General features: G+C 39.2%; 1 protein-coding gene, 1 long non-coding RNA gene and 1 pseudogene across 2 annotated transcripts in view; 1 reads left to right on the forward strand and 2 right to left on the reverse strand.

Annotated features, from left to right (window-relative positions):
* LOC132538203 (uncharacterized) overlaps nt 1-27,367 on the forward strand; it is a 481,696-nt gene that overhangs the window by 330,058 nt on the left and 124,271 nt on the right. The gene's annotated exons all lie outside the window — the stretch shown is intronic.
* Nucleotides 1-27,367, reverse strand: part of LOC132541919 (hemolymph trypsin inhibitor B-like) — an 85,865-nt gene that overhangs the window by 38,231 nt on the left and 20,267 nt on the right. The gene's annotated exons all lie outside the window — the stretch shown is intronic.
* On the reverse strand, nt 22,364-23,381 carry LOC103120460 (protein-tyrosine sulfotransferase 1-like; annotated as a pseudogene).

A 27,367-nucleotide genomic window follows, 5' to 3' on the forward strand; every position in this document is an offset into this window, starting at 1 on the left:
TGCAAATTAAACCAGTGTCCCTGTAGAAAGCAGTCTGGAGAACTCTTAGAAGGCTAGAAGTAAACCTACCCTATGACCTTGCAATTCCTCTCCTGGAGATTTATCCTAAGTAACCAAACACATCATCCAAAAAATGTGTGTATACCTATGTTCATAGCATCAAGCTTTGTAAGAGCCAAAACCTGGAAGCAACCCATGTGACCAAAAAAAGATCAATGGCTGAGTAAGTTGTGGTATATATATATATATATATATATACACACACACAATGGAATACTGCTCAACTATTAAAACGGTGAATTCACCTTTTTCATCTTGGGTGAAGCTTGAAGAAATAATGTTAAGTATGATAAGTCAGAAACAGAATGACAGAAGTTGTAGAAGAAAAGAAGGGAAAACACAAATCAGACTTGGTCTGGAGTTGGTATATTGCACCAAAATAAAAGACTCTGGGGTGGGCTGGGGAGAGGGCTCAGGTCCTGAAACATGATGGCAGGGGGAGTAGGATCTAGTGGGGGTTGACTTGTCATGTGGAAATCTGAGACATGTTATGCTTGTACAAACTACTATATTTCACTGTCAACTGTAAACCATTAATCCCCCAATAAGAATATTTTTTAAAAATCTGGTGGTAAAAGTAAGAATGACTTTGAATATGAGAATGAATTTTTTTTCTGTGTGGTTTGATGAATGAGCCACATGTTTGAAATCCAATTCCCCTGCACCCCACCCCTCTCTCATTGTTTTTCTGTTCATATTGCCACCAATATGGTGTTCAATGCCAGCTCTACAAACCCAAAATTTCTCTTGGCCATTTTCTCTTTCTTTTCATTATGTGATCGGACAGAGAGAAATTAAGAGGGGAAGAAGATGTAGAGAGAGAGAAGAACAGAAAAACATCTGAACCTTTTATTTCATTGCTTGTGAAAAGCAATGAAAAAGTCATTGCTGGTATGGACCAGGAGTTTGATCCTAGGTTCTTGAGCATGTTAACTCATGCATTTAAGCATGTCCACCATTGCACAGCCCCCCAGCTCTTAGTTTCTTTCACTATAAAATGTGAGTAAATTATCTACATACTTGGTTTACTTACTGGCTAGAAATAATTTTAAGCATTGATACATAGAAAAGCATCAAGAAACAGCAGGAGTTCAGTCTTTCCCTTCTGATTAAAAAGAACTTGGATCATGGTCTTCATTCTGTAGTCACTGTGTTGTCCACTGAGCTACCTCCCAGTTCTCAGTCAATATTTGTTAGTAGGAAAACAGTAAGATGTGAGATACACTGAAGCACATTCCCAGCTTTTTTCTATTTTCTTTTTATGTAAATAGTTTTGCCTAATGCAATTCAATTTACATAGTGTATAGAGAGATGGAATGCTTTCCCCAGTGTTTAGCTATTAAGTGAAAGGGTCAAGAATGAGAAGTAGTATATAATCAGAAAGTAACAATTCAAAATTTCACTTTGTAGAATGAAGTTTTGATGAACATATGGATAGATGCATGGATAGATGGATAATTCCTTCCATGGTGGATTGTACAGACAGTAGGATCAGTCGAGGAAAAGTTTATTCCCTTTCCACTACTACTTACCATGTTGACTCTAGAATGAATCATAATGGGAAAGTGGCAGCAAGTACAAGTGTTTATGTATTTCCTTTCTGTCATTTCAACTTTTGTCTCAGTTTTCAATCTCACCTTGCCTGACACAATTCCTACTCTAGAAAATCAAGCTACCTAATTCCAAGCCTTTTCATTTGTACAGTATTTTTAAAAATGTTTCCAGTTGTCTTACCCCTAATTAATTGAGATCCCAAAAAAGCTTATTGCTTCACCCTGATCACTCCAGATAGTGTATGGCACATCTATGATGTGTGTGTGAACTGATTGACTTTCTATCCTGTGAAATTACAAGTGAACTTAGTGTGTGTCATTGGCTCCCCGGTCCTTTACTGAGGACATATTTTCTTCATCAGTATTACATACCATCATGTCTTGCTTCTGACTGATGAGTTCGGCATATAATAAGAAGTAGAAGAGGAAAGATCCAGCTCTTCATGGTACAAACTAATGATTAGTCTAATATGTTACTAAGTATTTTATAGAAAATGGGGCAAGAAGGAGAAGGATGGCTACCCATATTTCCCATTCAACCTTAACTGATGACATTCACAAGGCAGATATTATTTCTGGAACAGAGTGTGCAGTCAAAGCACAGCTCGATATTTCCTCATCTATACTTATCTGAATAGATTTTATCTGAGGTGACTTCACTTCAGGTTGAAAGTCCCTTTGTTGAAAACAAAATCATAGTTACTATATGTTGAATACCTTCAACTTTCAAATCACCATATCAAACATTCTTCATGCAATATTTTCCTTAAACCCACACAGAATTTGAACTTCAATTGTGTGGATGAGGAAAGGTTAAACAACTTTGAACATTGTTAAATATTCAGAGAGATTCAGAGACAGGTCTTTCTTAGATTATACATGATGGTTTAGAATATTTCCTATAATGACACATTACCAACGAAAATGCTTCAAATATTTTAAACACACACAGAGCATGGAATTGTTGCTGGAATTTGGTGCTGGAATTGTTAGTGTTATTTGGATTCACACTTGCAGTCTTAATTTTCAAAATAATCAAATACAGAAGATATTAGTTTTAAATTATTATGGTAATTCTTCTGCTTCTCAGAAAGAATACAGTGAATTAGTTAAATAGAAAGGACATTTAATACTACATTAGCACATTGAAGCAAGCCCAAGTATTCTAACAACATCAGAAGATGTACAACTTATTCTATAATGACACTGTCCAATTTCCAGTTTAAACTCTCTCTTTAAAATCAAGACTAGAAATTTGGAAGAAAGACAAAGTAGTGTTCACAAAGTGCATATATCTCGTCGGAACTTATTACCCACCTGTCTCAGCACAGCCTCAGATAAGAGCTATAAGGACCCAGAGATTAGTCTGATTTGACAGGCAATCATAAGGATCATATGAGTAGAGGATAATGTCATCAAGGACCATTAAGGCTTCTGTTGAGGTGTTACTATAGGAGAAAAAGGTAGACGCCCTGAGACCAGCTAGGAGATTAATTCAATCAATAACAAAGGTGGTTCAGTGAATTGTTAAAGAGTATATGAATGGTGAAATAGTGATTGATTGGTGCATAGATTACTTTGCTTATTTAACTCATTCAATACATGTCTTATTTGGAGATGTCTAGTAGAATTAAACATTATTACATTAATACATTATTAGGCCTGTGAGATGGAATATTTCTTGTACTCTACAGATAAGTATCAAAATTTACTAAATGAATGCCAGCAAAGGCTGGTACTTTCATCAGTGGAAAACAGAATTTGGAAACTTTGGTTTGGTATTACACAACCTATTTTGAGAAGCTGACTTTAAGCTTGGTGTTTTCTATGAAGATTATTATCCACAGTAAGATTGCATAGAGGAAGGTGAGACTACAGCAGAATGGCATGGGATGGAGCCCAAAGTTAGGTTTTTTTGTTTGTTTTGAATAAGGTGATTTCATTTCATCTTTGTGGAATTTCTAAGATAACAAAACCTTGTCTGTATAGCCAGTAAAAACACAATAGTCATAGGAAACATTCAGACTTTGTCTCACAGCCTCGGGGTATGGGTCTCAGGCCACTATGCATGTCCAATGAAGAAGCAATTACAGAAGCCAGAACTTCTTCATCTTTATCTTGCACCCTCCAAAACAATTTTTACTCAAACTGCCAGAAACTGAAATGTTAAGTGGGGGGCAGCTCACTAGATGGCCCAAAACCCAAGTGCCACCAGAATCAGATATTTTGTGACCAGGAACCTTTGTATTTGCTACAATCACTGAGAGGGAAAAAAAAAACTGGATACTACTTGTAGAAATCTGACCCTCATTTCTCTGAGAGGGAAGAGGAAAAATGGCCACCCAGAATGTATAAGTAGTGTACAAATGGTTTAGAAAAGAAGTGAAAGTTTTTGCTGATATGGTAAAAGGGTTGATTGCTGGCTGTCTTCTCATAATTTAATGCCTATATAGAGTAATGCCATGGATTATTTTGTAAACTGCCACTTTACTGTATCGTCCAAAACAAGAATTTTTTACTGAATTCTTTTAGCATTTTTGACATATACTACTATATCATCTACAAATAGTGAGAGCTTAACTTCTTTTCCAATTTAATTGCCTTTAAGTCTTTTCTCTTGCCTAATTACTACTAAAAATTATGAATCATTCTCCAAAGGAAAAGAGATACAAAGAAATGAAAAGATATTCCATTCTTGCAGATAAGAACACTTGACATCAAAATGACTATCCTACCCAGAGCCATATACAGATGTAATCCCACCCCATCAAGACATACCAAATTTCTTCTAAGCTACAAAAATTTATCTGGTACCCAAAAGTCCCTAACATTTCCAAATTAATCTTAATAAAGAAGAAGAAAATTTAAGGCATCACACCTTCTGACATCAAACTATATTGCAGAGCTACTATAACCAAAACAAACTTGTACTAAAACTGGAACATACACACCAATCAGTGGAATAGAACTGAAAGTCCATAAATAAACCTCTACACATATGAGAAAATAATTTAGACAAAAGGGCCCAAAACATTAAATGGAAGAAGAGTCTTTTCAACAAGTTGTGTTGGAAAAATTGGATTTAAATATTCAAACAAGTGAAACTGAACCACTACATATCACCTTGCACAAAAGAAAACTGCAAGGAGACAAAAAAACATGAGAATTAGGGATCAAGTGGTGGTGCACATGTTTAAGTGCACACATTACAGTGCACAAGGACTCAGGTTCAAGCCCCTGGTCCCCACCTGCAGGGTCCTGCTTCACAAGTGGTGAAGCAAGGCTGCAGGTGTCTCTCTGTCTGCCCCGCCTCTCTCAATTTCTCTCTGTCTGTATCCAAAAATAAATAAATTAAAAATATTAAAAATTTTTTGAAACATGAGCATTAGACCAGAAACTATCAAATACTTAGAAAAAATTAGCCAAGTACTTCATGGCCTATGCTTCAAAAATGTCTTCAGATATTCTAATCCAACACTAAAGAAAATAAAAACAAAAATATATCAATGGGACTACACCAAGCTGAAAAGCTTTTCCATAGCAAAATGTATCACCACCCTAACAAAAACCAAAAAACAAAAACAACAACAACAAAAATCCTACAGTGTGGGAGATTTATATACAATATACTTTAGATAAAAGACTAATAACCAAAATTTATAAATTGTTCAGTAAATTTACACACACACACACACACACACACACACACACACACCACACACACACACACACAACCTTAAGAAAATGGGGTGAGGCCATGAACAGAAACTTCACATAGGAAGAGATCCAAAGGGTCAACAGATACATGAAAAAGTGCTCAAAGTCATTAATTATGAGAGAAATTCAAAGAAAGGCAACAATGATAAACCAATTTACACCTGTGAGAATGTCATATATTAGAAAAAATAATAACAACAAATGTTGGAGAGGATGTGGAGAAAAAGGAACACTACTGCATTGTTGGTGGGAGTGTAAACTGGGCCAGTCCTTATGGAAAACAGTCTGGAGTTTTCTCAGAACACTAGAAATAGACCTACCCTAGGAGACAGCAAATTTTTCTCCTGCACATTTATCCAAAGGAAGCAAAAATACTTATCAGAAGAGACCTATAAATACCTATATTCACAGTAGCACAATTTGTAATTGGCAGGACATAGAAGCAACCCAGATGTCTGATGACAGATGAGTAGCTACAAAAACTGAGATATATATCAGCTGTTAAAAAAGGTGAAGTCATCCTTTGTGTGTTATCTTGGATGGAATTGTAAGACATAATGTTAAGTGAGAATGGCCAAAAATAGGACAAATGCTGAATGACCTCACTTATAAGCAGAACTAATAAAGCATTAACCCCCTCATTCACACACGCACAAAAAGTGAAGTTGAGACCACAAAAATGGGCAACAACTTGCACATGGAAGACAACTATCTTTGCCCAAAATGGCAACATGATTTTCAGTTGTGTATCTTTTAATATTCCTATTTAAAATAGCTCAAAAAATATCTCTATGAGGAATACTTTGTTAGAGTAGGTGGGAAAACCTTTAACAGAATAAAAACCATTCATTTCAGTCTTACATATCCAATGAAATACATACTCCTTGTAGATAAAATAGGGGTGAGGAAGGACTTAAAAAGTTGTGCCTTGGGAGTCAGGCAGTGGAGTGGGTTAAACACAAAGCATAAGGACTGGGGTAAGGATCCCGGTTTGAGCCCCCGGCTCCCCCCCGCAGGAGAATCACTTCACAAGTGGTGAAGCAGGTCTGCAGGTGTCTAGCTTCCTCTCCCCCCTCTGTCTTCCCCGCCTCTCTCCATTTCTCTCTGTCCTATCCAACAACAACAACTACATCAATAACAACAACAATACAATAATAAGGGCAACAAAAGTGAATAAATAAATTTTTTTTAAAAAATGTGCCTTATGACAGCTAAGGCCATTTTGGAATTTATTCAACAGGACTCATTGCCAGTGGCCAGAAAGTGGGTCTGGTATCTGACCCGTTAACTCAGAGGCAACAGGTTACTGAACTTCCCATTAGTACACCCTAGTGTTAAGGGAATTATCTGGCTGAGAATTAAAGCCCTGGGTTGTCTCAGTCTCCCACAGCTGGCAAGAAAACTAAATTCTTCTCTCGGCCTTAGCGCCATCTTCTAGAACCCTTTCCACGATGAGAGCCAAGTGGAGGAAGAAGCGAATGCGCAGGCTGAAGCGCAAAAGAAGAAAGATGAAGCAGAGGTCCAAGTAGACTTGTGCACCCATGGAAGCCATGAGAGCAGAAATAAGGGATGCCGGAGGCCAGAGGCGCTGGTACAAATTGGACTTCTGTGCTGTAGCCTAGAACTTGTTTTCAGCGGATCTAGAACCTCATCACCATTTGATCTTATGCAACCTTCTTGAGTGACCTTCATTGCTCATACCAAGACACAGTCCCTTTTGCTCCTTTGCCTTAGACTTGTCATTCTGGACTAGTTCTGCTCTCCTTGTGGCTGAATGTAACCCGTGTACAATAAATAACCTCTTCTGCTATCTTAGCTGAAGGGAGAGAAAAAAAAAAAGAAAACTAAATTCCAGACAACATTCAGGAGCATAGCTAGAGATTATCAGCTACAGCAACATCTTACCAGAATCTACCAGTTAAACCAACAATTGTAAAAATAAAAATAAAAATAAGCACCTGAGAACTTCTTAAGTGACTTCTGAAGTAACTTGCTTAGCTACTAGTGTGTGCAGGGGGTTGTGGTCAGTGCATCCACAAAGGTAAAAGAGTAAGGGAGAGAGTCTCCAGACATAATAAGCAACTCTTAGTGACAGCTGGAACCATTTTAGCAGTTACAAATGAGCACTTGATTGGAGGAAGGAATGTGGTGGATATTTTGAGCCTGTGTGTCTGGGTGTTAAACCTGTGAACTCAGGAGCATGAAGATAATGAATTGCCCACAAGCAAAATACTGACTGAGAACTTAAGCTGTGGGGTTGCTCAGGCCCTGGCACCTGGTTAGAGAAATAAATCCTCCTTGTTCTTTGAAGACTTAGGAGAAAGCAAATCTCCATACTCTTCCTTTCTTTCTTTTTTTTTTAAAATTTTTTTATTTAAGAAAGGATTAATGAACAAAAACATAAGGTAGGAGGGGTACAACTCCACACAATTCCCACCACCCAATCTCCATAACCCACCCCCTCCCATGATAGCTTTCCCATTCTCTAGCCCTCAGGGAGCATGGACCCAGGGTCGTTGAGGGTTGCAGAAGGTAGAAGGTCTGGCTTCTGTAATTGATTCCCCGATGAACATGGGCATTGACTGGTCGGTCCATACTCCCAGTCTGCCTCTCTCTTTCCCTAGTAAGGTGTGTCTCTGGGAAGCTGAGCTCCAGGACACATTGGTGGGATCTTCAATCCAGGGAAGCCTGGCCAGCATCCTGGTGGCATCTGGAACCTGGTGATTGAAAAAAGAGTTAACATACGAAGCCAAACAATTTGTTGAACAAAAATCATGGATCCCAAGCTTGGAATAGTAGAGAGGAAGTGTTAGGGAGGTACTCACTGCAAACTCTAGTGTACTTCTGCTTTCAGGTATATATTTTGCAGTAGTTTATGGATACGTGTGCACATAAGCTCTCTCTCACAGAAACTGGTGTATATCTAGGTTATGGGACTATGTTAGAAAGTGAACTACCTGAGATGAAATTAGAGTGTACTATAAAAGGAAAGGTCTCACCTGAGTAATGAAGCTGAAGGGTTGTTATTCCACACATGAAGTCTCTGGACACAGTCTGAAGTGAAGCATGTTGAGGTGGCAATCGTTGTGTTGGTTAGGTTGTTATCGGCGGATGCAATATTATTTGGTTTGGATTGGGAGATGCATACGGGAAAGTGGGCCCTATCCAAGGGTTCCAGGACTTGGGGAAGTAGGGGGTCTATAGTGGATATGTGAGGTTCCTGTTGTCTTCGGGTTCAAAAAGACAATCGATAGTTAATGTTATCATCACATTATTTGGTAATTGGGTTAACTCTGAAAAGTCCTTTTGTTATGGTTTGCTGTACAGTATCTAGTATCTTGTATATAGCTGTGCGATTGGATGCTTCTAATCTACTTGGTCTAGGCTTTTGAGAGAGTCTGCATATCAAATACACAGCCTATATATTAAAAGGATTCAGTTTGTGTTTTGAGAAACTTTGAGACATACAATTGATTTCCCCCCTCTCATATTAATTAACTACTGATTTATATGTCTACATTTTGCTAAGAGTGTACATAAACACCATTCCCACCACTAAAGGACTGTGACCCATCCCTCCCGCCCACTCCCACCCCTCACTGGCCCAGGAAGCTGCATGGCTACCCCTCACCACAGGATTTTTACTTTGGTGCCCTACTTACAATTTGATCAGGTCCTGCTTTTAGTTTTCCTTTCAGATCTTCTTAATCAACTTCTGTTGATGAGTGGGATCATCCCATACTCATCTTTATCTTTGACTTAGTTCACTTAACATAATTCCTTCTAGCTCTGTCCAAGATGGGTCCGAGAAGGTGGGTTAATTGTTTTTGATAGCTGCATAGTATACCACAGCTTTCTCAGCCACTCATCTGTTGTTGGGCACCTGGGCTGTTTCCAGGTTTTAGCTATTATGAATTGTGCTGCTATGAACATAGGAGTACACACACACCTCTTTTTGGTTGGGTGTTATGGAGACCTTGGGGTATAACCCCAGGAGAGGAATTACTGTATCATATAGAAGGTCCATGTCTAGGCTTCTGAGAGTTTTCCAGACTGCTCTCCACAGAGGCTGTACCAATTAACATTCCCAACAGCAATGTAAAAGGGTTCCTCTGTCCCCACATCCTCTCCAGCATTTGTTGCTGCTGTCCTTTTCGATGTATGCCATTCTTACAGGAGTGAGGTGGTATCTTAGTGTTGTCTTAATTTGCATTTCTCTGGCAATCAGTGACCTAGAGCAGTTTTTATATGTTTGTTAGCCTTTTGGATCTCCTCTGAGGTGAATGTTTTGTTCATATCCTCTGCCCATTTTTGGATGGGGTCATTTGCTTTTATGGTGCTAAGTTTGCTGAGCTCTTTATATATTTTGGTGATTAGTTTCTTGTCTGATGTATGGCATGTGAAGATCTTCTCCCATTCTGTGAGGGGTCTCTCTGTTTGTTTAATAGTTTCTTTGGATGTGCAGAAGCTTTTCAATTTGATGTTGACCCATTGGTTTGTTTCTGCTTTAGTCTTCCTTGCTATTGGGTTTGATTCATCAAAGATGTTCTTGAGGTGTATATGGGAAAGTGTTTTACCAATGTTTTCCTCTAAGTATTTGATTGTTTCTGGTCTGACATCTAGATCTTTGATCCATTTGGAGTTGATTTTTGTTTCTGGTGACATAAAGTGGTTCAATTTCATTCTTCTGCATGTTGCAACCCAGTTTTCCCAGCACCATTTATTGAAGAGAGCCTCCTTTTCCCATTTAATCCTTTGGGCCCCCTTATCAAAGATTAGATGCCCATAGGTGTTGGAATTTACTTCTGGGCTTTCAATTCTGTTCCACTGGTCTGTGTGCCTACTTTTGTTCCAGTACCATGCTGTTTTGATGATGATGGCTTTATAATATAGTTTAAGGTCTGGGAGTGTGATGCCTCCATTTCTGTTTCTTTTCTTCAAGATGGTTTTGGCAATTCTAGGTGTTTTCAGGTTCCAGATAAATGATTGTAGTGTTTGTTCTATCCTCTTAAAGAAGCTTGGTGGAACTTTGATGGGTATTGCATTAAATTAGTATATGGCTCTGGGGAGAATATTCATTTTGATGATATTTATTCTTCCAATCCATGAGCATGGGATATATTTCAATTTCTTGGTATCAGTTTCTATTTCCTTGAGTAGTGACTCATAGTTTTCAGCATACAAGTCTTTCACTTCTTTGGTCAACTTTATTCCTAGGTATTTGATTGATTTTGCTGAAACAGTCAATGGGAGTGATTTCTGGATGTCTTCTTCTTCAGATTTAGTGTTTGCATAAAGAAATGCCACTGATTTTTGTACATTGATTTTGTATCATGGCACTTTGTTATATTGCCTAATAACTTCCAGTAGTTTTCTGCTTTATTCTTTAGGTTTTTCTATGTATACTATCATATCATCAGCAAATAGTGAGAGCTTGACTTCTTCCCTTCCAATCTGTATTCCTTTGATTTCTTTCTCTTGCCTGATTGCTATGGCAAGAACTTCCAAAACTATGTTGAAGAGTAATGGTGACAGTGGACAGCCCTGTCTAGTCCCCGATCTGAGGGGGAATGCTTTCAGCTTCTGTCCATTGAGTATGATGTTGGCTATAGGTTTGCTATATATAGACTCCACTATCTTGAGGAATTTCCCATCTATTCCCATTTTTTGTAGAGTTTTGAGCATGAATGGGTGTTGGATTTTGTCAAAGGCTTTCTCTGCATCTATTGAGATAAATCATGTGGTTTTTGGCTTTGCTTTTATTGATGTGGTGAATGACATTGATTGACTTACGGATGTTGAACCAGCCTTGCATTCCTGGGATGAATCCCACTTGGTCATGATGAACAATCTTTTTGATGTGTTGCTGTATCTGGTTGGCCAAGATCTTGTTAAATATTTTGGCATCTATGTTCATCAGAGATATTGGTCTGTAGTTTTCCTTTTTTGTTCTTCCCTATCAGCTTTTGGTATCAGAGTGATGTTGGCTTTATAAAAGGTGGAAGGGAGTATTCCTGTTTCTTCAATCTTATGGAATAGCTTAAGAAGTATGGGTATTAACTGTTTCCTGAAAGTTTTTTTAGAATTCGTTTGTGAAGCCGTCTGGTCCAGGACTTTTGTTGTTGGGGAGATTCTTAATAACGGTTTCAATTTCTTTGTCTGTGATTGGTGCATTTAGATTTTGTAGTTCTTCTTGGTTCAGTTTTGGAAGTGCATAGGTTTCTAGGAATTGTTCCATATCTTCCAGATTCTCTAGCTTGGTGGCATATAGTTCTTTATAGAAGTTTCGCAGGATTCTTTGGATTTCTGTGGTGTCAGTTGTGATATCTCCTGCATCGTTTACAATTCTATTAATTTCAGTCTTCTCTCTGTTTTGTTTGGTGAGTCTGGCTAGGGGTTTGTCAATTTTGTTTAATCTTTCAAAGAACCAACATTTGGCTTCATTGATCTTTTGTATGGTTCTTTTATTTTCGATGTTGTTTATTTCTGCTCCAACTTTAGTGATTTCTAAGCTTTGTTCCTCTTCCTCTAAGTCCTTGAGGTGTGCAGTAAGGTCGTTCATTTGAGCTTCTACTTGGTGTTTAATATGTGATTGTATGGCTATAAGTTTCCCTCAGAACTGCTTTAGCTGTGTCCCAAATATTTTGATAGGTTGTGTCTTCATTTTCATTAGTTTCCAGTTACATTTGAATTTCCTGTTTGAGTGAGTCTCTGACCCAGTGGTTCTTAAGGAGCATGTTGTTTAGTTTCCAAATTCTGTGTCTTTTAATAATTTTCCGTTTGTTGTTAAATGTTAGTTTTACTCCACTGTGGTCTGAGAAGATACTTGGGATGATTTTTGATGCTCTTGAATTTATTGATGCTGTCTTTGTGGCCTAACATGTGGTCTATCCTTGAGTATGTGTTATGTGGATTTTAAAAGAAGGTGTATTCCAGTTTTTTGGGGTGGAGGAGTCTGAAAATGTCCAAGAGGTCTAGTCTGTCGATCTCTTCATTCAATTCTCTTGTATCTTTATTGGTTCTCTGCTTTGTTGATCTGTCTAAGTGTGAGAGTGGGGTATTGAAGTCTCCCACTATTATTGTACTACTATTGATGTATTTTTGAAATTCTTTCAGTAGATGCTTAATGTATTTAGATGGTCCCTCGTTGGGTGCATAGATGTTAATAATTGTTAAGTCGTCTTGGCTGATTGATCCTCTAATCATTATGTAATGTCCTTGCCTATCTTTTATTACTTTATTTAATTTAAAATCTATCGTGTCTGAGATGAGAATGGCTGTTCCTGCCCTTTTTTGTGGTCCGTTAGCCTGTATGATAGTTTTCCATCCTTTCACTTTAAGTCTGTGTTTATCTTATTGTGACAGATGGGATTCTTGCAAGCAGCATATGGTTGGGTTATGTTTTCTGATCCATCCCCCCACCCTGTGCCTTTTGATGGTGAGTTTAAGCCATTGACATTTATTGATATTATGGATTTAATGTATTGTAGTGCCATTGTTCTAAAAAAAATTTGTTTGCTCTGATATATTGCAAGTATTATAGTGATGTTCTTGTTTATAAGAGGTCTTTTAGTACCTCTTTCAGGGCCGGCTTGGTGATGGTTGCCTCCTTTAACTGTTGTTTATCTAAGAAGGTTTTGATCCCTCCATCTAGTTTGAATGAAAGTCTAGCAGGATATATTATCCTTGGTTGAAACCCTTTTTCATTCAGGGCTCGATAGATATCTTGCCACTCCCTTCTGGCTTTTAGAGTTTGAGTGGAGAAGTATGCAGATAATCTTATGGGTTTTCCCTTGTATGTGACTTTGTTTCTCTCTTGCAGCCTTTAGGATCTTTTCTTTATCCTTACTTCTCATTGTGACTATGATGTGTCTTGGTGTCTTCAGGTCTGGGTTGATTCTGTTTGGTACTCTCTGGGCCTCTTGAATCTTGATGTCCTTTCTGTTATTCAGGTCTGGGAAGTTTTCTTCTATTATTTCCTCTAGAATGTTTGCTTCCCCTTCCTCTCTTTCTTCCTCTGGCAGGCCAATTATATGACTGTTACTTCTTTTGTGATCATCCCATATGTCTCTGTTGTTGTTTTCAGTGTCTCTCAATCTCTTTTTAAGCTCTTTCACCTCTTTCTTTGTTTTCTCTAACTCATCCTCTGTCTGACTAATTCTGTTTTCTGCTTCTGTTAGTCTGCTTTCCCTTGCCTCAGCTTCTTTCTTCATTACAGCTATTTCAGCTTTCAGTTCTCTAATTGCCTCAAGATAATCAGTATTTTCCTTGGGGGTCTCTACTGTTGTTTCCCTAATACTGCCATTCCTTTCCTCCAATGTTGTTTTCATTTCTGTGATTAATAAGTTTATTATTGCTTGCATACTTTTATCTATGGTTACTTCTGGCTGATTTGTAGTTTCTTCTGGGCTCTTGTCTTCACTCATTGGAGTGGCAGTTTTATTTGTTTTTGATCTACCCATTTTTTTATTTATGTGTTTCTTTTTTTTATGCTCTGTTCCTCAGTTGTAGTGTCTTGAGTACAAGTAACACTGTACTAAATACCTTTATGACAATTGCACTCACCAACCTCCGGAATTACAGTAGCAACTGAAGTAAGTATTGAAGTAGTTTAATCGTTACTAGTTAGCCAAACAATTTCTCTAGTCTGTGAAAAAATAGTAACCAAATCCCAGTGAAGAAAGAGAAAAGAAAGAGAGGATAGCAAGAATAGACAGTTATGCAAATCTACTATCCACCGTATATTCTAGGGGTAACAAGAGGGGAAAGGGAACTAGAGCAGAGATACACACATAGAGAGTCCACTCTGTGTCAGATTTCTTCTCCAAAGTAATTCACAAATTCAGAAAGGCTAAGAAGGAAGAAGTGTATGACAAGATTAAAAAAAGAGAGAGAGAGAGAGAGACAAGATAGAGAAAAAGGAGAAGATAAGAAAAATAGTTGTAATTAAAGAGCAGTGCAAGGAACTTCCCAAATGTGTATCAGTGAATTCACAAAAGCACCCTGTTTGGTGGTGTGGGGTATCCTCCTGCTAGGAGCTGGTCCCCAGGGACTGCTTATGGCGGTGGTGGTGGTGGGGGGGAAGGAGGTATGCTTGAAAATTAAAAGGAAGAAAAAAGAATTTTTCCCTACCCTAATTCTTAACCCAAATTAAGTTATAGTCACCTTCTTGGTGTCACCGCTATGGCCCCTTATTGGCTGGCCTGCTAAAGGCAGAAAATCCTATTGTTCCCAGGGGATGTGTTCGGAGATCAGCGGCTAGCAGCTTCTCAGTCTGCCATCTTCTGGGAAACCCCCCCCCCTCTAAACTTTTTTAAAGGATTTCTCGAAAATGAAAACTAGCTCCAAGTCCTTTGATCCAATGAGAGCTATACTTAAGAAGCCTTTGGATCTGCCCTCAGGGTCGCGTTGGTCCCTGGAGACTCCCAAGAGAAAGCCCCCGAGCTATAGTGCTCCCTCCGGGTCCTCTGCCAGCCGCCCAGCAGCGCTCTGCAACCGGGCGGAGGACAATGCTCGGCGCACCCGCCTTGCCCGCCGCCGCCTGGGAAGTCTGGAGCAGCCCGCCCGCTAGTCCGTGCCACCTTTACTCTAATTCTTATTGACTGGCCTGCTAAAGGCAGAAAATCCTACTGTTTCCAGAAGATGTGACCAGAGCACACGCTGCTAGCAGCTTCTCAGTCTGCCATCTTCCCAGAACCTCTTCCTCTCTTTCTTATTGAGAGTAGATAGAGTGTTGACAGAAGTGAAGTACGGGGTATGAGAGGAAAGTGTCTTGCTCTAAATAATATATGATTAGAGAATGTATGATACCTTCTTTGGGACACTCTACTATATTGTCAGTCCTATTAGGTCTAAATCTAATCAGGAGGGCTATTAAGCATTTTTACATTGAGGTACTTTATGCCCTAGTCTGTATCTAGTATGTGTAACTTTACTAGAAAATGTGCCATTTTTGATATCTTTTGGATGGATGCCTTGGAGCAGAATTGCTGCATTGTAAAGTATTTCCATTCATATTTGGTTAAGGATTCTCCATACTGACCTGTATAGTGGTTGTACCAATTCTCAGTCCCACTAGCAGTGTAATAGTTTCTCTATCTCTCCACATCCTTTCCAACACTTATCATCTCCTGTTTTGTTGATGAAGTTGAGAAAGTAGAAGAGAAAGGGAAACACAAAGCAGAAGTTGAATGAGTTTGGAGTATTACACCAAAGTAAAAAACTCAGGAAGGGAGGAAAGGTAGATATTCAGCTCCACTGTAGGGGGTTGGGAGGACACACACCTGAGTGGCAAAAAATAGTGTTACTATATATTCCTATTACAGTATTATAAATCACTATTTTATTAATATGAAAGGAGAAAAATAGATTGAATATCTCAAGCTTCAGTTTTGAGTATATATTTCTTCAGTTTAAACACTTAAGGTTTCAAATTAGTAAACCAATTGAATTTCAACACTAGACTCAAATTGTTCATGTATTTTTAATAACTTTTTTCTTTTTTTGTAAATATTAAATCACCTACAACCTTAGACCATGAGACCAGAAACAACTGGTCTTGCAGTATATAAGATACATTTATTTGTAAATAGTATGAAATGATATAAACTATGGTAAGGTCTTATATGGAACCTCTGGGGCTTTGTTATTTTCCTTCATGATTCTTTTGATGAATACCATCTGATACTACATTTGCTGATCTCAATGAAATCAAGGCAACCAGGTCCACTTTAGGTTGTGTCCAGAGACACCAGGCCTAGGATGTCAACTCTCCAGCTTCAATACTTGGGTAAGGTCTTTCCTAGCTCATAGGACTCCTAAGTTCCATTTCAGTTGGCACACTTCCTGGAAGAGTTATAAAACCTAGATATAGATCAGGGCCCATGAGCATAGGGCACATGTGCACATACATGCATTAGTTAGGAGAAAATCTATACCATAAAGTAAAAGTGCACGATAGTCTTTAGTAATTCAATAAGTGTAGCAAACAAGTAGAAAGACCTAAAAAAGACATCATAAAGTACTTAATCAAGTATTTTCTACGTAGAACTAGATACCTTCCTACTTCACCTCCCTAAATTACTCTAAGCCTAGCCCTGTCAGATGGTGTGACTCCAGCAAGAATTTGGGTCAATTAGCATATGAATGACATCAGCCTGACTAAGGAGCATACTCAGAAGGCAATCTGGGTGCATGGACTATAAAAGCTAGGACCTGGAGCAGCTTTCTCTCTCTTGATTGATATACCTCCATCACAGCACTCTCCAGTTGGTGTAGCTCCAGACTGATCCTGATCTCTTCAGGTGGTGGTCTTGGGTAGCTTAGTTGCAGACTTTGTACTTTTGCTAATTCTCTTAGCTACACTTTTCCCCTCACTTTCACGTTCACAGTGATTTTTATGAATAAACCTCCCACTTGCTTAACCCTAAATGGAGCCACATAGTGTTTTTTAATAGTCAGATAAAGGAAGGACTACAAGTGCTGAATAAAGGTACTTTTTAATGATGGCCCATTTGGTCATTACCAGGCCACCCCATCATCTGGGGCCCTAGTCAGGGAATCCTGAGATTCCCATACAGATATGATGAGCCTAGCTAGACCTCTAACAGATCCCTCTCTTCATCGTCACTGGTCATCTTCATCAGGAACACAGCATAAACCCTCCTATGGGCCTCTACAGGATCATGACCTCAATGTAGAACAACAACAGTAGAAACTGTCCCACTCTCCAAAAGGAGAATGGGCCAATTTACTCTGCCACTAGAAGAAGACTGGTGCTGAAATAAGTGCAGCCTAGAAAGTTCCTAGCTATGACCATGGGATGGAGTTCAGTTTGGCGGGGATGCAGAATTTGCACAGCCTCCTGTGCTAAGTATGGATGGGTGTGGGCCCTAAGTCAGATCAATGAGGTTTATAGTTAATAGTATTTATATACTTTTCTCATATTTTAGAGCTACTCTCTTCCATGATCCAGCTTTCCAGTCCTATTTCCAACTCTGACAACATGTTCCCAGACAATAAATTTCCCCTCCTCTTCCGTGTCTTTTATTTGCTCACAGTAGAAATTTTTTTAGAGACAGAGTGACAGATCACAAAACTCAAGATTCCTTCAATGTGAACCTGGATTGTACATATGGCAAAGCATTAACTAGCCAAGTGAGCTATTTTGCAAGTCCATGGGAATCAATTTTTTATTTGATCAATAAAGAAGTGAGATTAATTCATTTTACAGTTATTTTAATTTATTATCAAATTGCCTTAAGCCCAATCAGTTATACAATGAAAATGTAAAATACTAAGATCCCTTAACAGCCACTGCTTGTACACTTAATTTCTATAATTACTGTAAGTAAATGTCATTAAATATTCAAGTGACAAGTGAAGTTAAAGATATGAAATCAGTATGCAGAGTGGAGAAGTAATTTTGACATCATAGAATAATGCTTGACAACCAGAAACCTGGCTATTAATTCCTATATAACAAGAGTGGCCCATCTTAGAAGCAAAGCTGATCTTGTCACTCAAATGTTTAGAATGTCTACCCTCATTTTGTCCTTAATCCCATATTCAAGTGATTTGTTATTATTGGGCTGTCTTAAAAGTCACTGCATATTTTCTCTGTTTCCTTGTGCAAAAATGCAAAAGGGCTTTTGTGACAACCTAATAATTTGTATTATTGTGGGAGTATGGACCCCCGGGTCTTTGTGGGTTGCAGAAGGTGGAAGGTCTGGCCTCTGTAATTGCTTCCCCGATGAACATGGGCATTGACAGGTCGATCCATACTCCCAGCCTGTCTCTCTCTTTCCCTAATGGGGCAGGGCTCTGGGGAAGTGGGCCTCCAGGACACATTGGTGGGGTCTTATGCCCAAGGAAGTCCGGTTGACATCATGGTATCATCCAGAACCTGGTGGCTGAAAAAGAGTGAACATGTAAAGCCGTACAAATTGTTGATTAATCATGTACTTAAAGGCTGGCATATTGCAGATGAAGATTGGGGTCTCCGTTTTGGAAATATCTAGTAGTTCTATTTTTAGGTATATTCCAGAGGGCCCATGACTTTATTAGTTTTTGCCTGAGCCTAACATCTGATATGCAGACAATACTTTTAACCACCCATTAACTATTGGACTCAGGCAAAAATTAGTAAAGTCATGGGGCCCTTGGAATATACCTAAAATAGACTTCCTAGCTTTTTCCGACATGAAGAATCCAAATATTTGCTGTAGTCTTACCTTTAGGTTCCTGACTATTAAGCAATTTGTTCTGTTTTATATCTTAATGCTTTTTCAGCCACCTAGTTGTAGATGTTAACATGAAGCCAACATGACTTCCCTGGACCACACCAATGTATCCTGAAGCCCCACCTCTCCAGAGCTAAACCCACTAGGGAATGATAGAAACAGGTGGGGGTATGAATGGACCTGCCAATGCCCATGTCCAACAGAGAAGCAAATACAGAAGCCAGACCTCCCACCTTCTGCACCCCATAATGATCCTGGGTCCAATAATGATCCTGGGTCCATGATCTCAGAGGGATAAAGAATAGGGAATCTTCCAATGAAGGGGATGAGATGTGAAACTCTGATGGTGGGAATTGTGTGGAATTGTACCCCTCTTACCCGACAATCTTGTTGATTATTATTAAATCACTAGTAAAAATTTAAAAAAAAAGAAAAAAACAAAGGAAGAAAGAAAGAAACATAGTAGATTCAAATTCCTTTATTTCCAGAAGAGTTCCAAGACCTCAGGGTGTTCTTATTACTACTTTCTTGGTTTACAGCTTTTAATGCATAGTGTTTCAGACTTAAACCTGTTTCCATTGCCTTTGCAACCTGTGTAGTAAAACATGAAGCATTTCTTTTTGTCCGCTTTGTAATACCATTGTCTGATGCTTTTATCGCATTTGCCAATGTCTTTAGGAAGTAAACATACCTCCGGGGTGAAGCCTAAACAGAAATAATTTGAGAGAAAGGTCAAATCCAGTTCTTTCCCCTTGCAGGTACCATATGCCTGTAGGTTATACCCACATTGCCATAGTTACCATAGGATAAATGATGCTTTTCAGTGTAATTAAGAATAACTTTGAATATGAGAACAGTGTCCTGACTTGATTCAGTCACCTTTTTTTCTGTGTGATTTGAACAAATGAACCACGTATTTAACACCAAATTTCTTTCACTAGAAAATGTGGGTAAAGTATCCACATTTAATTTTACTGAATGGTTGGGGGGGGATGGAATTTTTGATAAATGTAAAGGCAGCAGCTCCTCTTTTCCTTCCAACTGAGAACCAATGTGGGAAAAGAGCCTTCATAATAGTGATTGTGCAACAGTGTGTCTACCATTTTGATGGCTTCTAGTTCTCTGTACTGCTTAGCAGTGAAACAAAGAAACAAAAACACATGATCTTCTGAAGTACATTGCAAGCTTCTTTCTCTTCTCCCTTTATGTAAGTGGTTTCTTCTTGACTATTGCTCTTTAAAGCAGTGTTAGAACCTCTTATTTACTTCATTACATAAAGTAGTGAAAGGGAGTAAGATGAAGTTTGCCTCTACACTGGTATATACAAGACTAAAACAAGTATAAACAGGATGCAATGACTTGCAGATTCAGTATCTATATGTACCATGGAATAAAAAGTTTGATGAACATATGGATAGATTTATGAATGGAAGGGTGGATGTATGAGAGGATAGTTGGTTAGGATGATGGGTGGGTGTATGAATGATTATTACATGGTAGATTTTAAAAGCATCTGAGTAAGAAGTAGATAAATTCATTCACTTCATCCTAATTTCTACTCCCACTTGTCAGTTTGACAGATGAAGAATGGTGGGAAGGAGGCAGTATAAATTACACAAGTAGGTGGAAAGCAGGGTTATGTGTGCTAAAATGTTCCTTATTGGATAGGACAGAGAGGATAGGACAGAGAGAAGTTGAGAGTGAAGGGAAAGAGAAGGGGAGATAGAGAGGGGGAGAAAAAGATAGACACCTGGTGATCTGTTTTGCCACTTGTTAAGTGACCCCTCCCCCGTAGGTGGGGAGCTGGGTACTCCAACCAGGATCTTTGGGCAGGTCCTTGTGCTCATCCTTGGGCTTTGTACTATATGTGTAATTTCTCACTATCCTGAGAAATTACAGCTAGACTTTTTGTGATGCTGACTCCCCTCCTCTCTACCCCAGGATACATATTCTGCTCCCATATTACATACCAAACCATTGTGCCTCTGATTGAAGAACTTGGCATATAATGAGAACCACAAGTGGGAGAGAGATCCAGAGCTTCATGGTGCAACTAAATAAGCAGCCCAGTTGATACTGGTATTTTATAGACAAGGGGCCAAGTTTGAGGAGGTTGGCTATATACCCTGTTTACTCACCCTTGACCTCTGACATTCATAAATTTAATATGATCCTGGAACAGACTGTGCAGTCAAAGCACAGCTTGCCCTTCCTCTTCTGTACATATCTGATCTGATTCTATCAAAGGTCAATTTACTATACTTTAAACTAAAAATCCCTTTGCCAATGATCAAAGCTCAGCTACCACTACTTGCATTCCTTTAACTTTCCAGGCACTATCTTCCTTAAATCAACTCAGGATTCCACCAACATTAGAACTTCTATTGTCCAGCCCAGGCTCCCCAGTTACCTGACCCACTAGGGAAAGAGAGAGAGGGGCTGGGAGTATGGAGTGACCTGCCAACACCCATGTTCAGCAGAGAAGCAGTTACAGAAGCCAGACCTTCCACCTTCTGAACCCCACAATGACCTTAGGTCCATACTCCCAGAGGGATAAAGAATAGGGAAGCTACCAAGAGAGGGGATTAAATATGGAGCTCTAGGGGTGAGCATTGTGTGGAAATGTATCCTTCTTATGCTATAGTCTTGTTAATATTTCCATTTTATAAATAAAAAAATCTTTTTTAAAAAAGAACTTCTATTGTGTTGATAAAACTAGGCTAAATTTCCATGACAATTGTTTATATAGCAAGATGACTAGAACCCTGATGTGTATACACTTCTCATGTCCTTTGTATCTCTTAATCATTGTGCAAACATTTGAATTCCTGTGTTGCACCAGGCATGTTCACAGAGTTGTATCCATTACACAAGTGGATATTCAAAGCATTTGTGGGAAAAACAGTATTGGGAGTTCAGAAATGTTATGTACTTGGAGAATGTGCTGTAGAAATGTGAAAACCTGTGTAGAAAGACTCCAGAGTCCATAATTACACATCTCCTCCTTTTATTTGATGCTATATACTTCTTAATTTTCTTTAGGAAAAACAAAACTTAGATTTAAGTGCTCTTTAGTGACTCTAATTTATCCTGAGTTCGTGTTGTATCTAGGAGCTCTTGATATTAAGAGTTATTTAATCTATCTGTACCCATTTTTTCAACTGTAAATTTAGATTAAGCATTATGGTTTAGAATACTTTCCAGAACTGACACAAGTTGTCAGTGGATATTAAAATGCTTCATATGTGGTAAACAGAAACAGAATATTTGCCAGTGTGTTTGGTACTATTTAATTTTTCTTCACATTTATAGTCTTTATTTTGATAAATTAAGTACAAATGTCATAAAATTTAAATACATATGGTAATTCCTCATCTTCTCAAAATCAATGTAGTCACTATTACAGTATTACTGTTACCGCATTAGCACATTTAGAAGTTTCAAGTACCCTATAAACATCAGATCATTCACAACCTATTCTCTAATGACACTTGCCAATTTTTCAACAGAATTGCAATTTAAAATCTTCCCTTTAAAAAAACCAAGGGACTTGGAAGGAAGAATACTAGAGCAGTTTTCAGAAAACACACAGATCCCCTCTTGTGTCCTTACCCACCAGTGTGCATGTGCTTATGAGCAGAAACATTGGGCTCAGGAAGCAGACGATGCATGGACACCAAACCTGAGTATTAACACCTCCATCTCATGGAGACATGGTTCATATAATAGAAATTTCCTTTCTCTGAAATGCAAACAGTCTTCCCTCCTGTATTCAAAGAGCTTTTGGCTATGCTACTCCACTTGCTGAATATAAGGTTATTCTTTTAGAAATCCAGATAGCTGAAAGTCTCCACTGTAGACCCTTCTAGTATTTTCCAGGATTTGGGGATTTGGCTTTCCATAGGTGGAAGGATGGGCATATGGGTCATATACAAGTTTGGCAAGCATAGAATCAATCATGGTCATGCTTTGTAAAACAGTTGAAGGTATTTTCCCAATTCATTTTGATAGAGCTACCACATGGATGGGCTAGATTATTTGGTCTGTGTATCACTCTACTCTTGACAGAAACACTCCCCCAGCTCTCCTAATCATCTCTTCATGGTCCAACATTGCAGGGTTCCATATAATATAGAGGAAGGTTCATATTCATCATGTAGGGTGTAAGATGGGTTTCGTGTCATGAACCATTATGCATTCTTGATATTCAGTCTCCATACACTGATCATACATGATCTGGATGATGTGATTTCATGGGGTTAAACAGTTTCTGTAGCTGCTTAAGTCAAACCCATTGATAGTAACTTTTTGAGCTATCACTGAATGTACTGTTACCTGACCATCTTGCACCAGCAAGAGAAATTTGACATGGGTAATAATCTTGCAATGTAGATCAAGGATGTGAGCTCCAAAGCAACTTTGTTGCAGAAAAAAAAAACAGATTCCCAGTGTTTCACAATGATTGATAGCAAGAAAGCTAGGATGGCAGAATACAGCACATGGTCAGTGATACCATCTCAATCACACTTATTTTGTCTTCACTGGTGTGGGTGTGACTGCATGGCTTTGAGAGCCAGGATTTGATAAATGACTCTGCTTTCTTCTCCACAACAAAAATCAGGGTGTGCATGCAGCATGTTCCTCATGAATGTGGTAAACCTCCAATAGTTATCCAAGGCATTTCTTTGTGATAGGCCAAGGTTATGTGGACTTTTATGTGGGTTCTCACAGTGGTCTTTTGCTGCCCGGTATGAGAGGCTGGCTGTGTTCCTCTACTGTTATGGCATCTCAAGACAGAGTCACAGAACATACCAAATACATTCCTACAGTTGCTGTTGCATCAGTGTTGCCACCAACTAACAGTCTTCTGTTGTTACTAAATAGATATTTTGCTTAATAATTTCAAAATGTTCAAATCATGGAGAGTCTGCTTCAGAAAGGTGATCTTTGTCTGGTGATCAGCCTCCAGGCTGAGTGATTTATCCTGATGCTCTAGGTGGGGGGCTATGTGCCTAACCAGGAAGCCAGCCCTCACCTCTAGGGCCTGCACCCTGGAGAGTTCTTAAAAGTCAGCTCCCTAGAGGTGACTTTCTACCTTCTGCCTCAGCCTCTGCTCTCTCCCTGCTGGCCTTACAAAGGCTGTGTGTGATGGTTAGCTCAGAGTGAAACTTTAACTAGTCCAGTAGACTACTTGATTGTTCTAGGAATTTGTATGATTTATCATTTGCTTATTTATTTATTTTAGAAAGGAGACATTAACAAAACCGTAAGATAAGAGGGGTACAGCTCCACACAATTCCCACAACCCGATCTCCATATCCCATCCCCTCCCCTGATAGCTTTCCCATTCTTTATCCCTCTGGGAGTATGGACCCAGGGTTGTTGTGGATTGCAGAAGGTGGAACTTGTGGCTTCTGTAATTGCTTCCCCGCTGAACATGGGCATTGACTTGTCGATCCATACTCCCAGTCTGCCTCTCTCTTTTCCTAGTAAGGTGGGTCTCTGGGGAAACGGAGCTCCAGGATATATTGGTGGGGTCATCAGTCCAGGGAAGTCTGGTCGGCATCATGATGGCATCTGGAAGCTGGTGGCTGAAAAGAAAGCCAAACAAATTGTCGAATGTAAGATTTATCTTACTCATCCCACATTCATCCTTCTCTTTCTGGATTATCTCAATCAGCATGGTTTCTTCAAGCTCTGTCTAATTTTTCTTCTAACACATTACTTAGGAACAGTTTTCACCTCAGGGGAGGTATAATCTTGGACCTTATTTAACAAGGTTAAAGTCACTGGGTATGAAGTATCGGTAGGGTCTGGGAAGCTGCTAAGCACCATGAAACGCACAGTGCTGTCCCGAGAAAAAGATTTACTGGGCAAAATGTCAGTAGTTCCATGATTTGGAACTGCTGCAGAGGAGTCACACATGTAAATACTTTCTGAAATTGTAAATAACTATTTCTACCTTTAGTAGCAGGACAGGATGACCATGCTGTGATGTCAGTGTTTGAATATATTCAGTGTGTTGGTGGGAGAGGTATTGTTCTTTGAAAATTCAGCATTTTGTACTCAGGATGATCTTGGGGATCTTTTTCTTGATTCAGTGACTTCACCGCTCTTCAGATGATTTGGTGGTAAGCTTACTATTATTCTAGAAGATGGAGTGCAAGTGGAAAATTTTTTTTATTGATTTAATAATGACAGACAAGACCATAGTATAAGAGGGGTCCAATTCCACACAATTCCCAACACCAGAATTCTGTATGAAATCCCTTCCATTGGAAGTTTGTTATTCCTTATCCCTTTGGGATTATGGACCAAGGATCCATGGGGTGCAGCAGGTGGAAGGTCTGGCTTCTGTAATTGCTCCTCCACTGGACATGGGTATAGACAGGTCGATCCATACTCCCAGCCTATTTCTACCTTTCCCTAGTGGTGCAAGGCTCTGGAGAGGTGGTGTTCCAGCACACATTGGTGAGGTCATCTGCCCAAGGAAGTCAGTTTAGTGTCATGGTAATATCTACAAATTGGTGGCTTAAAAATCCTTAAGATCGTTTTTGCCGGGCTGGCTTCACGGGCGGGTAACAGACGACCCGGAACACATGGCTTGGTTGTACGCAGTATCTCTTTATTCATGCAGGCGCAGCGCAATCTATACCAAGCTAAGCTAAACTAAAAACTACAAACAAGCTTGCCCTTATAAATATACTAGCCCAGTAGGGTGGGAACAGGATGCGATGCAGAGAGGGTGGAGAGAAAAGTGACTGGTGAAAATCAGGGTATGACAAGGAGAGGGGGCGGAGCAGGCAAGAATTCTACCACTGAACCACCAATGCCCTGGAGGGAAGGTGGTGCTTGTTAACAGAGGTTATGTAAATAGAATACAGTGTTATGTAAATAGAATGCAGGGGGGATTAAGCCAAATGAAACAGAAGGGGTTTTTAAAAGCAGAATTAGAAGCATACCAACATAAGATATAAAACAGAAAAAAAAAGTTTAATAATTCAGAGCCTAAAGGTAAGAATATAGCAGATGAGATTTGGGTGTCTCCATTTTGAAAAAAGCTAGTCTGTTTTAGGTATATTCCTAGGGGCCCATGACTTCACTAATTTTTGCCTGAGCCTGACAACTAACATACAGGTATGCTAAAGGTATTATCTGGGGAGATGGTGTCAGAGTTGGAACTATAACCAGACAGCTGAATACGGGTAAAATATGGGTAAAGTATATAAATACTGTTAACCATAAACCTTCTCAATCTGATCTGGTGTGATGCAGTATACAGGCTGACAATAGGAAGTTGGACACAGCACACAGCTGACATCAGCCTGGTGACAGAGCAGACAATAATCTGTGAAAATGTGCAGAGATTGTGGGTAGATCAAATGAACTTAAGCATAAATAGCTGGAAGTCCCACCCTTTTGGCCCCTTCTTCTCCTGCTCAGATGGGTCTTGGCTGAGGGTGCGTGAGCCACCAGCCATGGATGCCTCTTCTGGAAACTGAACACATGTGACTCAGCTAGATGGTAAACTCTTAAGACTCTCCTGCACAGCCATGAGTAACCTATATCTCTGCTTATTGTTTATCTCGTGGGACTGAACTTTGGTAACTAATTCATGGGCTTATGAGACTAGTTTATTTGCCCCTGCCTACAATTATTTATTTTGCCATACCTAAAATATATATCCCATAATAGCTTACTGCCTAGTAAAGCTTTGATTGTTTAAACCCGCTCACAGCTCTGCCATAGCTGAATCCTTTATACAACACATCCAAGTCTGTTAATTTTAATTACAACAATTTGGGGCCCATATTCAGTACAGGAGCCTGTGCAACCTCTGCATTCTTATAGGTCTGAGCTCACATTCCATGACCATGGCAAGGAACATTCTAGGCTGCATTCATTTCAGCATCAGTCTTCCTCAAGTGGCAGAGTATGTTGACCCAGCCTCCTCTTGGAGAGTGAAGCAGTTTCTACCATTGTTGATACTGAGGACAAGGCAAGTGGAATTTTTATCAGAAGCTCATCTGAAGAATAATCAGGAAGTTCTTGGTAGTTTTTTAGCATATATATTAATGTTGTCCTACTAGCCCCATGACAGTAACATGTACATGCATATATGTGGTATATGGATAGTCTAAAATAAATGAAATGTGTGTGTGTGATGTGTCAAATGATGAAAAATTTTGGAGAATCATGAACATAGTTATGAGGAACATTAAGATTAGATGTTAGGTTGGATATGTGTGATTACTTTGTTGAGAGTATTAAGGGAATCATTCAACCAAATGATCTTAATAAGGAACAAAAGCTTTTTGAAATGTATGGAGTGAGAACTCTATGGTAAAGCAATTTCTAGAGGCAAGGACCTGTGGTAGTCCAGGAGATTAGTCAGAGTGAATCAGTGATTGGGAGTTTAAGGTCAGACACTATGGAGGTGAAATTCAGAAGGCACAATAATCATTGCAAGGACTCTGCTTCCATTCTTTTTTCTTTTTCTTTTTTAATAAAAAGGAAACACTAACAAAACCATAGGATAAAGGGGGTACAACTTCACACAATTCTCATCACCAGAACTCTGTATCCCATCTCCTCCCCTGATAGCTTTCCTATTCTTTATCCCTCTGGGAATATGGACCCAAGGTCATTGTGGGTTGCAGAAGGTGGAAGGTCTAGTTTCTGTAATTGCTTCCCCACTTAACATGGGTGTTGACAGGTCAATCCATACTCCCAGCCTGTCTCTCTCTTTCCCTAGTGAGGAAGGGTTCTAGGGAAGTAGAGCTCCAGGACACATTG

The sequence above is a fragment of the Erinaceus europaeus genome, chromosome 1, assembly GCF_950295315.1.
Source record: "Erinaceus europaeus chromosome 1, mEriEur2.1, whole genome shotgun sequence".
Classification (NCBI taxonomy): Eukaryota; Metazoa; Chordata; class Mammalia; order Eulipotyphla; family Erinaceidae; genus Erinaceus; species Erinaceus europaeus.